General features: G+C 42.6%; 1 protein-coding gene across 3 annotated transcripts in view; it reads right to left on the bottom strand.

Moving 5' to 3' along the window:
- Positions 1-14,176, bottom strand: part of si:ch211-137a8.2 (uncharacterized protein LOC777613 homolog) — a 45,967-nt gene extending 31,791 nt beyond the window's left edge. For 2 of the 3 annotated variants that reach the window (XM_038693820.1, XM_038693822.1), the window contains exon 1: positions 13,964-14,175. The gene's annotated coding sequence lies outside the window, so the exon portion shown is untranslated. Of the gene's footprint in view, positions 1-4,550; positions 4,599-13,963 lie in introns of all 3 variants that reach the window. The other variant, XM_038693821.1, reaches the window with a different exon arrangement.
- Positions 14,177-14,850: the final 674 nt, after the last annotated feature.

Raw genomic sequence — 14,850 nt, 5'->3', positions numbered from 1 at the left:
CAGGTCTATGTCAGGGGACAAAGCCTGCACATACAAGCAACTGGCTCAGAAACAAGCATTAATAGATTTTACACCTTATGAAGTTGATATACGTGTACATCCAGCAGACACCGAACAACAAGATCATCCCAATGAAGTGGCGTTTGTGTGGATGAATATTTACTCTCCATTTAAATCTAGTTTGGTCTCCACCAACTCCTGGAAAACACATCTGGCTCTTTAGCTGTAAAATGCTAAAGTATGTTCAAACCGAAGGTAACAGACCATTCCCAGGACACAGGAGCACACACACACTCAGCGTTTATACCAACGATTTCAGACCTCACATGATCTCACATGATCAGCCGTGACTTCAGACAGAAACAAACATGGAGGCAGACTGTCGGCAGAGTCGCCGGCAGCTGGTTGACCTTGCGTGTGCTGCGTTTTTGCACAGAAAAACAAAACCAGAGAATCAAACTGTGGATGAACTCGAGGCTCTGATCAGAAGAACATGTTTGCAAGTTACTATTTGAAATCAGGGAGCTTCCGATCCAGTCGGCGACCATAAGACGTTGTCTGTAAACCCCTCACGCTATAGGAACCCGTGGGCCGATAATCTGTTCCGACCAGCCCCGGCTCAGGGAAGAGCGAGAGTGAAATTCATGGTCGGTGTGCGTGGTTACATTTATTAAAATGAAAGCACTCCCGAAGCACCGGCAGTGTGGACTGCCCTCAAGGCTGTACTAAAAGGTGAATTTACCTTTAATCCCACTCCAATTTAAACGTAATCCTGAGTGCAATCTCAAGCATAGACAAAACTCTTTTACAACACTGAGCCAGTGTCCTCACCTCACTTTCCTCTTCTTTCTAACCTTGTGAGGACTCTCTCTCTCTCTCTCTCTCTCTCTCTCTCTGTGTGTCTGAAACAGATTGTGTATAAAAGGCACAAACACAACCAAGTGTGCAGCAGAGAGCAGGCTGTGGTGACATCTGTGTGTGTGTGTGTGTGTGTGTGCGGTGACATAAGGTCGGCTGCTCCTCCACTGTCAGAGTCTCTCCTCCCTGCTTCCCCTCCTCTCCCTCTCTATACACGTGCACAGTTCAGTCTTCTAAGCTCTTGTTCAACCAAAACATTTTCATTTTGCTAACATGAAATAAAAGAATTAGTAAGCTGCAATTTTATTTAATTTTAACAACAAAATCTAACCTGCAAGCGCTCTGAAAACTCGGTTTCTCAGAAATGTCAAATTACATCAGTGGATTTTTTTGCAGAAATGTAGCGTACATTCCTTTTTAGCATGATATGGTACATATACATAATTAAATAAATATTTTAAATGCAGGCAATAAAATGGCTAGTGCAATCAATATTTAGTGAAAATAGAAAATAAGTGACTTGTTCCTCAAGACTGGCGTCAGTTTGTTACACAGTGGGAAGCACCTCGGAGGCATTTTGTGAAGCTAAAAGCAAGGGTAGGAGATAAATAACAGAAACGTCAGAGTAAGGAGGGGGTTGACACCAGTGTTTGTTTCCCGTGTAAAACAAAAAGACAACATTGTTTTTAGGTAAGTCACATAAGTAACAGTTATTTTAACCCAAACCACAATCTTTTCCCAACATCACCAAGTAGTTTTGATGCCTGAATATAACCAAACTGCGACGTTTCACAACGTTAACCACTAGTTTTATTTTGAAAGTCTCACTGGACGTTGATCGCTGCTTTCTTGACCACGGAGCGCTACATGCGCAGAAGAGATGCTAGTGGTACCAAGGGGTCGGCCAAGTTCCCGTATGTGACGAGTTGGTACTGAGAGGGGTTCCCCTCTCGGACGGCGGTACGCATGGCAGCCCCGCATCGGGCTGGACTGCAACTTTAAAGGTCATTTTATTTGTTGAGAATTACCAACATTACGGTTCAGTATGGTCTAAGTTTGCCAGTTAGGCAACTTGTTGGGAAGATAAGCCCCCTCCTCTGACCAGACCCCCGACTCAGTTTATTGTCTCTTCGGACAAAAGGAGGCGGGCGGGGAACAAACAGCCTTTTTGTCCTCGTCATAAAGAAACAGACAGAGAGAGGGGAAGGGGGCTGACAGATACCCGATCTCTAATTATGTAGAGAAATTCACTGACAGAAAGGAAACAAGAGTCATAGAGCCTCAGGGGGAAACCATGTATTAGACTTTAGAGTGATATTCTATATTTTCCCAGCGACTATTTGGGGCAGCCGGACGGTGTGTATGAGTCTGATTCAAAACAACAGTGTGTGTGTTCATGGTAATGAAAGAACATGTCACCCAGTGCTACTACTCTTACACAAATATTCTCAAAACCTCATAACAAGCAAACACAATGAAAAGAGCTTTATGGCGTGCAACTGCTCCAAGTCTAACATATCACATACCAGAGGAAGAATTTAGTTCCTGGGACCAAAAGAAGTCACTGCTCCAGGAGCAGTAGATACAAACAAGAACAGGATGAGTTGCTTTCTGCCGCCACTGTTTTCAATCCTTCGTTTCTCTCATGACCCAATGTGAAGGAAAGACAGTTAAACAGTAATTATCTAATTATTTTCAACCAGTGCATCAGTTGTCTAATAGCGGTAGAATTACAGTGGTGTAGTCTACGTGATACGCAGGTATAGGGCCTACGCCGTATGCCCACTAGGAACCGTCAAGGATTTCCGTATACAAACTTAAAATAGCGAGATGATCCGTAACAACATCGTTCTGTGACAGAACTTTCACACGTTCATTCATAAATGCACCCCGAAGCTCTGAACTGACGTTTGCTGCTTCCGAGGCCTGCGACCGGGATCTGACATCAGCTACCAAACAAGACCACAGCTGCGCGGCGGTCCCTCTGCGCACGTTTGAAATGAACTAATGTGAATCACTGAAGGAAACGTGTGAAACGCGAGCAAAGTCAAACTACACTCTTTTAGTGTTTTGGTAAGCCTGCAGCTGAACACCGCGGCTAAGTTAGTGAAACACAGAAAAGGAGCCACATGAGGCCGATGCTTTCTTAACGTTACCTGGTGATAGGGTTAGGGTTTTCATTAACGGAACTGTAACAGCATTGTTGGTCTAAACTAGTTAACTAACGTTAATGTGGTGGATCAGTGAATGCGGGACACGGTGTGCCTGCAGTAGTAGCAGTTCCTGGTAAGTGAGCCTGAGAGGATGTGGAGCCCTTTAGGTGTCCTCAGTGCTGATATTCTGTAATGAATGAGTTTTGGTGATAGAACTGCACATAGGCCTGTGTTCATTGTTATAACTGCTACTGAAAAGACTCAGCTTTCCATCATTGTTAATAATAGTTGCAACTTGCACTGTGAAATGTGCATTGAAAATTGCCAGCTGATAAAACCAGATTCATATAACATCTAAGGCTAAATGTAGCTCTTAACTGGCTGAGTTAGATTAACACTAAACATTAGACATTTCCACCATAAATTGGTGCAGAAAATTAAATGTTTAATGCTCAAAATCTTCTTGGAGAGGACCCCCGGACCCCCCAATCGTGTACTCAATGATTATTTCCATAAAATATCTTGTAGTCTTGATCTCGTGACCCCAATATTCTGGATTGTCACATCTCAGATGCTAAGTGTTTTGTCACAACTCTAATCTGAGCCCTAAAGTGTCCCCACCACGTTTGAACACAAAGTGACGCTCTTGCCCACCTATAACTGTCATTGGCTGTTAAAGTCTTTACATTGTTGATAACATGCAGCCTAAACAGTCCTTCAGAACGCTCTCTATTACATGAAGATTCTCCAAAGAGAGTCTCCAAAAGTAGACTAGGAGCCAGAGCGTTCAGCTATCAAGCTCCTCTCCTGTGGAACCAGGTTCCAGTTTGGGTTCAGGAGGCAGACACCATCTCCACATTTAAGAGTAGGCTTAAGACTTTCCTCTTTGATAAAGCTTATAGTTAGGGCTGGCTCAGGTAGTCCTGAACCATCCCTTAGTTATGCTGCTATAGGCCTAGACTGCCGGGGGATTTCCCATGATGCACTGAGCTCCTCTCTCCTCTACTTTCTCTCCCTCTGTATGCAACCTCATCCCATTATTGCATGTTACTAACACAACTTCTCCCCTTTCTGGTAGTCTTGTGCTTTCTCGTCCCTCTCCTCTCTCCTGTCACTTCCTGCAGGTGTTTCTGGCTCTGGAGCTGTGGAGTCTGGATCTGTGGTTGCGGGTCACCTGCTGCCCCCGTGTTCCTGCTCGACACCCTCTGCTGCAACGACTATTGTTACTAGTCCTATTGTTATTATTATAATCATTAACATTACGATTGTTACCATTAACACTGCTATAAATATCTGTACAATTTTTCATTTAGTCTCTCCCTCTTTCTCTCCCTCTCTCTCTCTCTGAGAGAGAGGTCACGCTGGGACGGGCGGTACGAGGCTGGGAGGGAAAAATCACAGTATACTCACTAGAAAAAACTAGACTACACCACTGGGTATAAATAATTTGTCAGGAGTGCTACAGTGTAAGTATTGTGCAAACCAAAAATCAGGAAGAAGTTAATAGAGTCTGGAAGTGGAAAAAGGAAACAACCTCACCTTAACTGGTGAGCCTCAGTTCCTTCTGTGTGTTTCCTCCTCTGTGGGCTTAAATTAACAGAATACAAAGAGCATTTAAGGACATTTGAGTTTTATTTTAAATGTTTTCATGCCTTTCATGTCGACTTGACTTGGTCTGAATATGGATATGAGTATTTAAAACTGTCTAGAGCTTCTGATATTTTCAACCTAAATGTGCCAAATATAAATAAATAATTTCTTTTTTACTATTGTGTTTAGATGCTCACGTCTGTTGCACGACCAATAGGTTAGTGCAAAAAAAGGCTAACAGAGCTAGAGACAAAATGAGAAAGTTTGTTTAGACAAATTACACAACTGAATCTCCACTATAACTGTTGACTAACATGCGGATGTAAAATAAAGTAGAGGCAACCAGAGGCTGATCATCACAGTTCTATTGGTTCATTCTTAAAAATTAATGAGGCAATGATGTGTTGATTTTCAAAAACACCTTTAATGGAGCACACAGGCTGACTGTGCAGGGCATAAACACACTCATCACCACTTTATAAATCACAATAATTATAGATGCCCTGGGGAAGTTCTTAGTGCAGGCCAATGAGTTGTTAACTTACTGGATTTATTTGTCATTTCAAAAACACTATGAGGTGTTGTGACCTTAAAATACCAGCCAAAAACTTTATATTTTACTTTCTAAAACTTTATTCCCCATTTTTATTTTTTATAAAAAAAGAAAACACAACAGGACAAAAAACTGCAGTCTAACATTTTAAAAGTTTCGATTTATAAAAAGCAAATCAGACAGAAATGACTTAATAATTCCAAGCTCTGTGATTATGTCAAATTTGGTTTCAGGCTGAACAGGACTTTGAAATTTCTAAAAGGTGTCAGAGGAGCCTCTTTATTGCACAGATCTTAATCTCATGACCCAAATGCGTCCACGTTCTCTGTTCTCTGGAGATTTGAATGTTAAACTAACTAAGCTGGAAGTGGCGTCACGAGGCAGCAGAGTGCGGTGAATTATACGGACTGAAAGGAGAAAGTGTTTGGGATAAGCAGAGAGGATCACAGACACTGAGGGAAGAGGACGCCCACTTAAAGCCAGAGAGTGGAGGAGCATGTGTGAGTTTTTGGGGCAAACCTTGACTAATTAGTAAAAACGTGGGATACCACAAACATAACAACAGATTTAACCAATTTTTATAGTTTAATCCTAAGAACACACACCAGCGATGCAGGACCACAGACTGAACAATTCCACGGACTTAAGATCTTACAGAAACTCGCATGATCAAACGTGACTTCAGGGAAAATAGACATGGAGGTGGATTGTGGTTGTCAGCTGGTTGCACTTGTGTGCATAGGTGTCCTTTACGCTGGGGACGCTGGGGACATGTCCCCACCACTTTCTGAAATGGCTGACTTTGTCCCCAAAATGCCTTCAGAAAGGTTTATTTGCACATTAAGAAAACAGTCAATGCAACTAAAATATAGAAGAAACAAAAGTGCATGTCCAAAAAAAGTAACTAAAGCTATAAAAAACCAAGCTGCTGATTATAAAATGACCCAAAAACGTGCAGCAGCAGTCAGTAACTTTAACAACTTCCTCTCACAGTGTCTTTTTAGCCAAGTTTTCCGTTCTCTCCCTGTGAACATGACAAAAGACTAAATCAGATATTACAGGAGAAACAGATCTGAGAGCAGCACAGAATGACTGAGAGCTGCTCTCACTTACGTTCTGTTTTATTTTTAGATTTTGAAATGTAACGAGCTGCCTGAATTTTGTGTTTCCTTTCACATAAATGAACATTTCCACCATAAATTGTTGCAGAAACTTTCACCAGAACGCAGGAAATGATGTGTTTAAAGATCAAAATTTCCTGGGGGAGGACCCCCCAGCCCCCCCGCTCATATATCTGATATCTTTAAAACACTGTTTAAGGATGTTTTAGTCTCATTCTCGTGAACCTAATATTGCGTATCGTGATGTCTCGTGAGCTAAGTGTCCCTTCACACCCCTAATCTGAGCCCCTATGTCCCCACCACTTATTAACCTTGCTTGTGTGTGTGCGCTTTGCATGTTTTGCTCAGAAAAACTAAAGTAAACTAAAAGGATAAAAAAGGGCTGGCGTCAACTAAAACAGCTGAAAGATGGGGGACAGGTGCCTTCTTTCTGTTTGACTAGTCAGTAATAACTTATTAGCTGCTTGCTGTGTCTTGTGTTGGTGCGCTTGCTTGATGTTTGGCTGTCAGCAAAGTTGTTGACTCGAGCAAAAGAAGTTTCACAGACAACTTACTAGATTACACACTCAGATATCGGTAACATTACTGTAACTGCTCCTGCGTCGGTTGCTGTCTAGCAAGTCAGGCAACATAACTGGGCTCAGCAGACTCTAGGGACGTAACAGCTAACAGCAGAGACCACACGATAACAAGCAAAAATGAATTGTTGTCATTTGAGTATGCTTTAAAAAGTAGTTTAAATGCACTACTTAGGCGCAGCCGAGTCGCTCTGCTTTTGATATAATCTTAATCCATTTACAGTCAGAAGAGAAGCACCTCATCTCCTCCACGTAATGTCAGGAAACCTTCAAGGAGCTTTCAGAAAAACCAAAATCAGCAAGTACATTTGTTTTGAAATAATTCTAATGTGTAAATGAAATATTTCCTCGCAGAATTTTACAGGGCAACCCCAGAAAAGGTAAGTCAGGCCCCCTGGGCCTGATTTCCATTTGTCATGAATAGCTGAAAACGAACAGGGCAGCAATCTGTTTCTGCTTTAACAACTCCTGCCTGCAATATTATAAACCGCTCCACTCACAAAAGTCTTGATTATGCCCATAGCTTGTTGCTAAATTTGATGCCAAATACTTTGTATTCCTATAGCTGCTTCGCAATAAAAGCTTCCCAGTGGTACGACAGTATAAAAGATTTTTATTTGAAGAGTCATTGGTAACTTAGCACAGCTCCAGTACGGATGAAGGAGAGTTCAACAGTTATGAGGCTGCTTTGTAATAACACTCTTTACCTGACACATAAAATGGTGTATAAAAAGGGCGAGGGTTCCTACACACCGTTCACTACACATGGATGCATAAAAAGCCGTTATCATACCTAAACATTATATTTCTATTAAACATACCAGCTAATGCAGATTCACTATGAAAGGTGTTATTCATCTATGTTTTTAAAGTACTTTTGCAAGGATTAATGTTGCCTGTGTGAAATTACTGACTGCGAGGGACAAATTAAAACAGAGGTTGTTGGTAAAAGCAATGGAGAGAAAAACTGTATTTTTCACTAAAAGAGAAATAACTTTAATCAGTTTTCTTTTATGTGAAACAAACAGCCCAGGAGGAAAATCTGTTCTGCTGGTGCAGAGGCACAAAACCAGAACTCTGATTTTAGTTTAGACCAAACAGGAAGTCACGTTTGTACTGGTTTGGTTGGATGGAGCCTTTTGCTGACATTTTACAGTAGAAACCAGACTGAAGAACGGGCTTACGGCTGCAACCATTTGGCCCTGCTGCACACCAGAAACCAAGCTAAACTTTAGCCTTAGAGAACCTACTGCAACAGTTTCTTGACGTCACAGTGGAACCAGTTTAGACCTATTGGGCCCAATTAGAGCCATGGCGGGCCTGCTTAACCTCATACCACAGACTCTGTAGTGGAAACCAAGACCCCATCCACACTACTCAGTTTTTATTTCAAAATAAGAGTTTTAAAGCTAATCCGATCTGCGTCCACAGCAGCGTTCTTAGCTGCGTATCAGAGTTGATCTCCGACTGAAAACGCACATCTAGTGGCCGTTCAGGTACACTGGGCGTGCGCGTGCCGGTGTAAACAGGAAGCAGATGGTCTGTTCCGTAGTTACAGAAGGTTTGGCAAAAGAATAAAGTAACGCAGAGGAAGAACCACCAAGAACCAACAGATTTTATTTAGCATGGACCAATGACGAGCTGGGACTGTTACTGAATGGAACACGGGAGTTAATGGCAGCCGTGGCGGCGACAGACTGGGAGTCTGTGCAAAGTAAATACGGCGACACGCACAGTACAAGTGTCGGCTGTAAGTCTCTGTCAGCAGCATCTTGTTTCTGCTTTGCATGACCTATGAGACCCAATCAGAGAGCCGAGCTTGAGCTTCTGCGTCATGGTTTCTAAAGTCCTCCGTTTTTGCCCGTGTTCACTAAAACGCTCTCTGGAGTTTTAAAACTAAAAACACGGTCGGCAGCGTTTTCAAACTTCTCCGTTTTAGTCTGGACGGGAGGAGCAAACGTAGCAAAAGGTCTCTGTTTTAAAACCAAAACGCAGCACCGAGATAGCCCTGTTTCACCTCAACTGCTGCCAACACTGGCCCTGTAACAAAACCAGGCCAGCCCTTCAAAAAAAAAAAATCAGGCTGGCCTTGGCGATATCACACTTCTATTCTTGCACACTAGAAACTAGACTAACCCAGCCTTCATTGGCTCTTTAGGTGAAGCAGGCTAGTGCTGTTTAGACCTCTTTGGCGCTTTAGCAAAGCAGGGCAGCTGCGTCATTAATTTCAGCGAGACACTGAGTTGCTGTCCTGATACAGAAGACTCACTCACATTGTTGTCACCACGATAACTCTGCAGAGTCTCATGGTATTATAAACCACTGTGCAGTGTTTGTGTCTGATAAACCTTCAGACTCTTTCTATTAATTTAATCTTGTTTCAGTGTCCTGACGCCCAAACCATGGCACAGCTCTTTTCACCCTGAACATGGCAGTAAACCTTTCATCCTTGACCCTGCGGTGGAAGCAGGCTAACTCCAAGAGTTTCTGTGCAGAGGGCTGGTGTGTTGCAGGTAACAGCAGCCATAAAGCTGAAGGAAGCAGGCTATTTAATGGTGTAATAACATTATGTGTTGTTATGACCGTCAGAGGGGACATTAGCCTGCAGATGTTGGCTAGCAAAGAGTCAGCGCTGACTGCCGTCACGGGGAGGGTGGAGCCGTGGGACATAATGAAGGTAATCTGAGTCATAATGAAGCCCAGCAGCCTCAGCAACACTAATAAAACACATTAGCGCCTTTCAAAACACTCATATCAACTCAGAAGCTGCTCTGTTTTCTCTTTAACTCATCCCCTTCAGTGCTTTTCATTTTCTTTTCTCGTCTCTGTTGCAGCACACTCAGCTCTTCATCTCTCAGTCTTCCTCTCAAAACTGTACAATTTATTCACGGGTTTTTCAAACAGGTTAGTTTCCGGGCTCATTATTACCGCAGCTGTCCGAGGATTCATCGATTGGTCGACAGCCAGCATGGACTCCCGTGTGCTGTCATTAATCTGCATGAAAAGTTCAACAGCAGTTTTTATAGACGTTTCTCACCAAAAAAGATGATACCTTCGGCTTCTGGATCTCCTGGTGGGTGTTTTTTTTAAATGTTTACTGGACTGACTTAATTGAGAAAATTACTGGCATATTAATCAGTAGTGAAAATCCTCACTACTTGCAGCCCTGCAGCTGCAAGTCAAAGGACACATAACATTCAAAACAATAAGCTCGTCATTGTAGTTTCAGGTGGAAATGGGGCCAAACGGGTCTCCTGGTGTCAGGTGACACTAAACATCCACCACAGCTCAGGTCACTGTTCACCTCGCAGGCTATAGTGAAACTGTAGCCACAGTCATGTGATGCGTGACCCAGTTACAGTGTAAAAGCTGCAGGATGTTTCACCCGAGCTCAGCGACGCCACTCAGGTTTCAGTGAACCTGTAACCCTCCGCTCATACAGAACGTGAGCTGTGCACACAGCGGTCACTGTATGAGAGGAACCTGCCGCCACCAGGGCCGGACCAACTCTCAAGATGTCCCCACTACTCAGACACACGCGTCAGTGTTCCTATGCCAGGGGGGATGTGTGGCCTTTCCCCCTTTTCTATATACCCCTGCCTCTGCTGAATAGTTTTTACCCCCCCCCAAAGTGATCAATTCTACTTAACTAGGGGTGTAACAATCTCAAAAGTCAGAGTTCGGATCGATCAGGGACTACTTTGGCCCTGAAGTCTTGCTCAATGTCCCGCCCACTGCATCTGTTGTTTGTCGAAGGGAAGGCAGCAGATATTACTGAAGCAGGAGTAAACATCACAATCTTATGACCCGTTTCTATGATGCCAAGGAGCCCAGTGTCCACTGAACATGCCACAAATTGCTCCCTGCCTCCAACACATCACCCAGAGCCCAAGAAACCAAACAGTGCATCTGCATACGGAGTACGACCTGCCCCAGGTTTGCTGTATGTTGGTTAGTTTGTGGTTGTTTGAGTTGTTGCACTTCCTCTAATGCTGTACACCGCTATAACAACACTCTTGTAGAAAAATAAATAAGTAAGTATAATTTGAGGATTTGAACAACAACATTGCGTTAATATGATTTATTGAAAATGTCCCTTCTTGGTAGCTTCTTTGCTCTGTATTAGACAGACAAAATAAAATATTTACAGCAAGTGAACACATCAGCCATTTGAAGTTATAACATATTAGAAGACCTTTGTCTTGCTTTGAGCTCTGCTGGGAAACCACAATGTCCAAGCAAATTCCAGCCTGAGAAATATCAGAAAACATTGGAAAATGATCTGGCTTTGTCCAACGAACAGCCAAAAACCCAAAGATATTACATAAACAGAGAAAAACAGTAAATCCTTAGTGTTATCAGATTTGCTGTTAATTCACTTTCTGTCGATTGACTGATTGGTTGAATTAACTGGACCAAATTCAAGTCAGAGTCGTTCACAGTTCTGAAAATCTGCATTTCAGATTCAAATATCTGCATTACAAGCAACAGATTTTTTTAACTGATGAAGAGTGTGTAAGACAAAGCACTACACACAGTGTTCAGTGCAAACCACAGTGTTCACCAGACACCACGACCCGAGACAGACAGGAGCACAGCGACATGGGTCATTGTTGCTTCAGTTCAGGTGTGGCAGAGGATCAGTCCGCTGTCAGACAGCCAGAACAGGTCTAAGTGGGTGGAGACACATTCCTACAGCACACCAGTGCAGTGGTGTGTTACACTGAGCGCCAAGTCTGAAGAAACGTAAATACGAGTCAATGCAACCAAACAGCATCTGCTGAGAGTGACAGGAGAGAGCGTGGGAGTGTGTTTTTGTGTTTGGATAAAGATAATGACCTGTAACATAATACTGTACATCACATGACCTGTGGGAGTAAATTACTCATGGAAATTCACTGCAACTTCCTGAAGCCACGTAATGTTTGGATCTAAAGACGGTCAGAGTTTCAGTCCAAGGTGAAGTCGTCAAATGTTGTTTTGTCCGGCCAACAGTTCAAAACCCAAAGATATTCCGTTTACAGTGATCTTTGGAAACTATAATCTGAAATTTTAGGGGCATTTTTGCTGTATAAATGACTAAAAGATGAGTCAGTTACTAGAAATGTGCAGTCCAAACTGGTTTCTGTCTCCTGTGAGATTAATAAAGGCAACTTGGAAATGTTTTGGTTCTCACCTGAAAAGCTTCTTGAGAACCAAAAGCGGTGGCGACATAAGGGCTCAGATTAGGAGCATGATAATACATTTGGGTCACAAGACGTGACGACGTACGAGAAGATTGTGAGCATTATTCTCATCATTCTGGAGACAAATTATGGTGGGAATGTCTTTTTATATGAAGAGAAACTATATTTAAAGTGCATTGCTTGTTTTCTTATTTCAAAGCATTTTCCTTTGTTAGATAATATTTCAAAGGGGACATGTCCCCAGTGTGACTCACACCTATGTTGAGAACTGATGACGAATTGTTTCAGCACTTCTGCATGTGATGTTTACCATATGTTTATATGTTTTACAGCTTCATTTTGTATTGTCATATATTTCTGTCCTTGTTACTGGATACAGTCCTGCAGCATTAATTTACCTCTAGTTGTTAAACAGGTGAGCACTAAAGACAGAAATCCCTGCCAGTGACTTTAGCTGCGTTCACTCTGCAAGCTTTAATGCTCAATTCCAGATCTGATTTTTTTGATTCACTGTTCACATTATTGTTTAAATGTGGCCCACATCAGACTCCAGTGTGAACTGGCCACGGCCTGAAAGTGACGCGCATGCGCAGAAGAATAATACGACATCATATGCAGCACGCCGTCATAATAAAGTATCCAAGGAGGCCACAGAGGTTAGCATACACTTGCTAATCCTCACTTTCATTGCGCTCTCCCAGTTTCCTCCCGATTTATGGTGAATGTTCACAACTTTGTTTCATCAATACATACATTCTCTCTCTCTCTCTCTCTCTCCATGCAGGCTCATCTACATAGGTGTCATTTACTCTGGGGACGTGTCCCCACCGCTTTGAGATGGCTCAACTTGTCCCCATCACTTTTTAACAAGCATTTCTTAAGTTCTCTGAAAAATAGCTTGCAACAAGAAATGTTAACCAACAAATAAAATTGCTTTGAGAAAGATTTATTTGCACGATAAGAAAACATGCAATACAATTTAAATCTGACCAAGAAAGTAATTTAAGCAAGAAGAAAAAAAAGCTACTGATTATTGCTGCATTATATTCCACTTTATTTTTATATTTTGAATTGTCACCTGCCACCTCGATTGTGTGTTTCCCTTCCTATAAAGAAAGACATTCGCAGAATGTCAGAAAATGTCTCCAGAATGCAGTAGATTTAGAGTTCAAAGGCCAAAGTCTTCTGGGGGAGGACCTCCAGACCCCCCATTCATATTTTTAAATTTGCATTTTTGTTAAAATATCTTCTTGCCTTGTTCTCGTGACCAAAGTCTTTCCTCACACCCCTAATCTTAGAGCTTTCCTCCCCACCACGCCCTTGCTCATCAACCACTTAGAATCCTGTAAAAAGCACGATAAAAACAAACAGACTTCACAGTTCAGAGATATTTATTCTAATTCACCTCCTGAGGAACGCTCAGCTGAAGAAACCAGCTACCTCGACTGCCTCAATTACATTTATTATTTTATTTGAATTGACTTCTCCTCCAGTATCTGCACCAGACCAGCAAGGTGATGCCTGTCACTGTAACCATGGCAACAGAGGGACACATGCACGACAAACACAGGCGCGCACACCTCTGTTAAAGTCCTATCCCCAGGGCATCCGGTCCTGACAGCCCTCAGTGAATTACTCTGGGTCTCCCGCACACGTGCACATACACACGCACACGCACACGTAAACACTCGCGTGCGGCGAAACCAGTTCCTGAACTGCACAGAGTGTAAATGAGCACCCTCTCAGTCTCACGTTAGACTGCGTGTTTCCTGAAAAGAGCATGCGCTAAAAATAACTAAAAACAGACTGGGAGTTTCATGCAAACAGCTCAAATAACAAACACTGAACAGCAAAGTCAGAGCGAGTTGACGTTAAAGAGACGCGGAACGTGACCTAATTAACGTCTGTGTGGTGATTGACGTACCGGCTGCTGGAGGAGCTCATTTCAGGAAGCGTGGAAACAAAGTTGAACACGTCCAACTTGGTGGGGAAACAACTGTCGAAACACTCAGAAGCCCTTCCGGTGATCCAGGTGAGGTGATCATCTGCTCAGGTGAATCATCTTCAGTCTGCAGCAAAAAACAATCCACACGACTGAAGAGCAGCGGGAAACCCGAGTCTACCTGCTGCAGGTAGTTGACAAGCCACGCCCCCTCCGAACCTGTCCCCTCTCTCTCACACACCTGCATCTGCTCACCTGCATCACGCCTCACTGGCTCGGCGCTTTCACCTGCGTCCCATTTTTTTTTAAACCTCTCAGATGTGTCTTTGTTCATCTCCTTACAAAGAATTAAGAAGACTTTCACGTCCTTAAAATAACTTTAATTTCACTTGCTTAGGTATTATTGTTATGTCTTGAATGATCACTCTGTTGTCCACAAGCAGTGGTTACAGACAAATAGAATTAGAGCTGATTTTAGAATGGGACGCGGCCCTGCTGGCCTACTTTACAATGGTCATCAAACCATAAACACATAAAACTCCACCATCCATCTCACAACTGTAAACATGCAGGTTAATTTTTAATTTGAAAAACACTGATCAAACATCACGTCCAACTTACTATACCGTATTTATGATAACAGCAGTTACAAGGTGCTTAATAATCAGGATGTATTCAAGGACCACATTTAATAAAAGGCCTTTTTAAAGGAAGGTTTTGAGGAGCCATTTAAAAGGTGTCAATATAACAAGCATCAGGTCCTCAAAGAGCTGAGGGGCCCTGATAACTCTGGATATTGGAACAGCTAGAATAGTCTTTTTATTTAGGAATTTGTATATAATAGCAATCACATTTAAATGTAATGAGTC

The sequence above is a fragment of the Micropterus salmoides genome, unplaced genomic scaffold (genome assembly GCF_014851395.1).
Source record: "Micropterus salmoides isolate LMB-PRFRI ecotype aquatic unplaced genomic scaffold, ASM1485139v1 Ms_hic_scaffold_3, whole genome shotgun sequence".
In the NCBI taxonomy this organism is placed as follows: Eukaryota; Metazoa; Chordata; class Actinopteri; order Centrarchiformes; family Centrarchidae; genus Micropterus; species Micropterus salmoides.
Note: the sequence above shows the minus strand (reverse complement) of the source record. Positions and strands in the feature narration are given on the sequence as shown.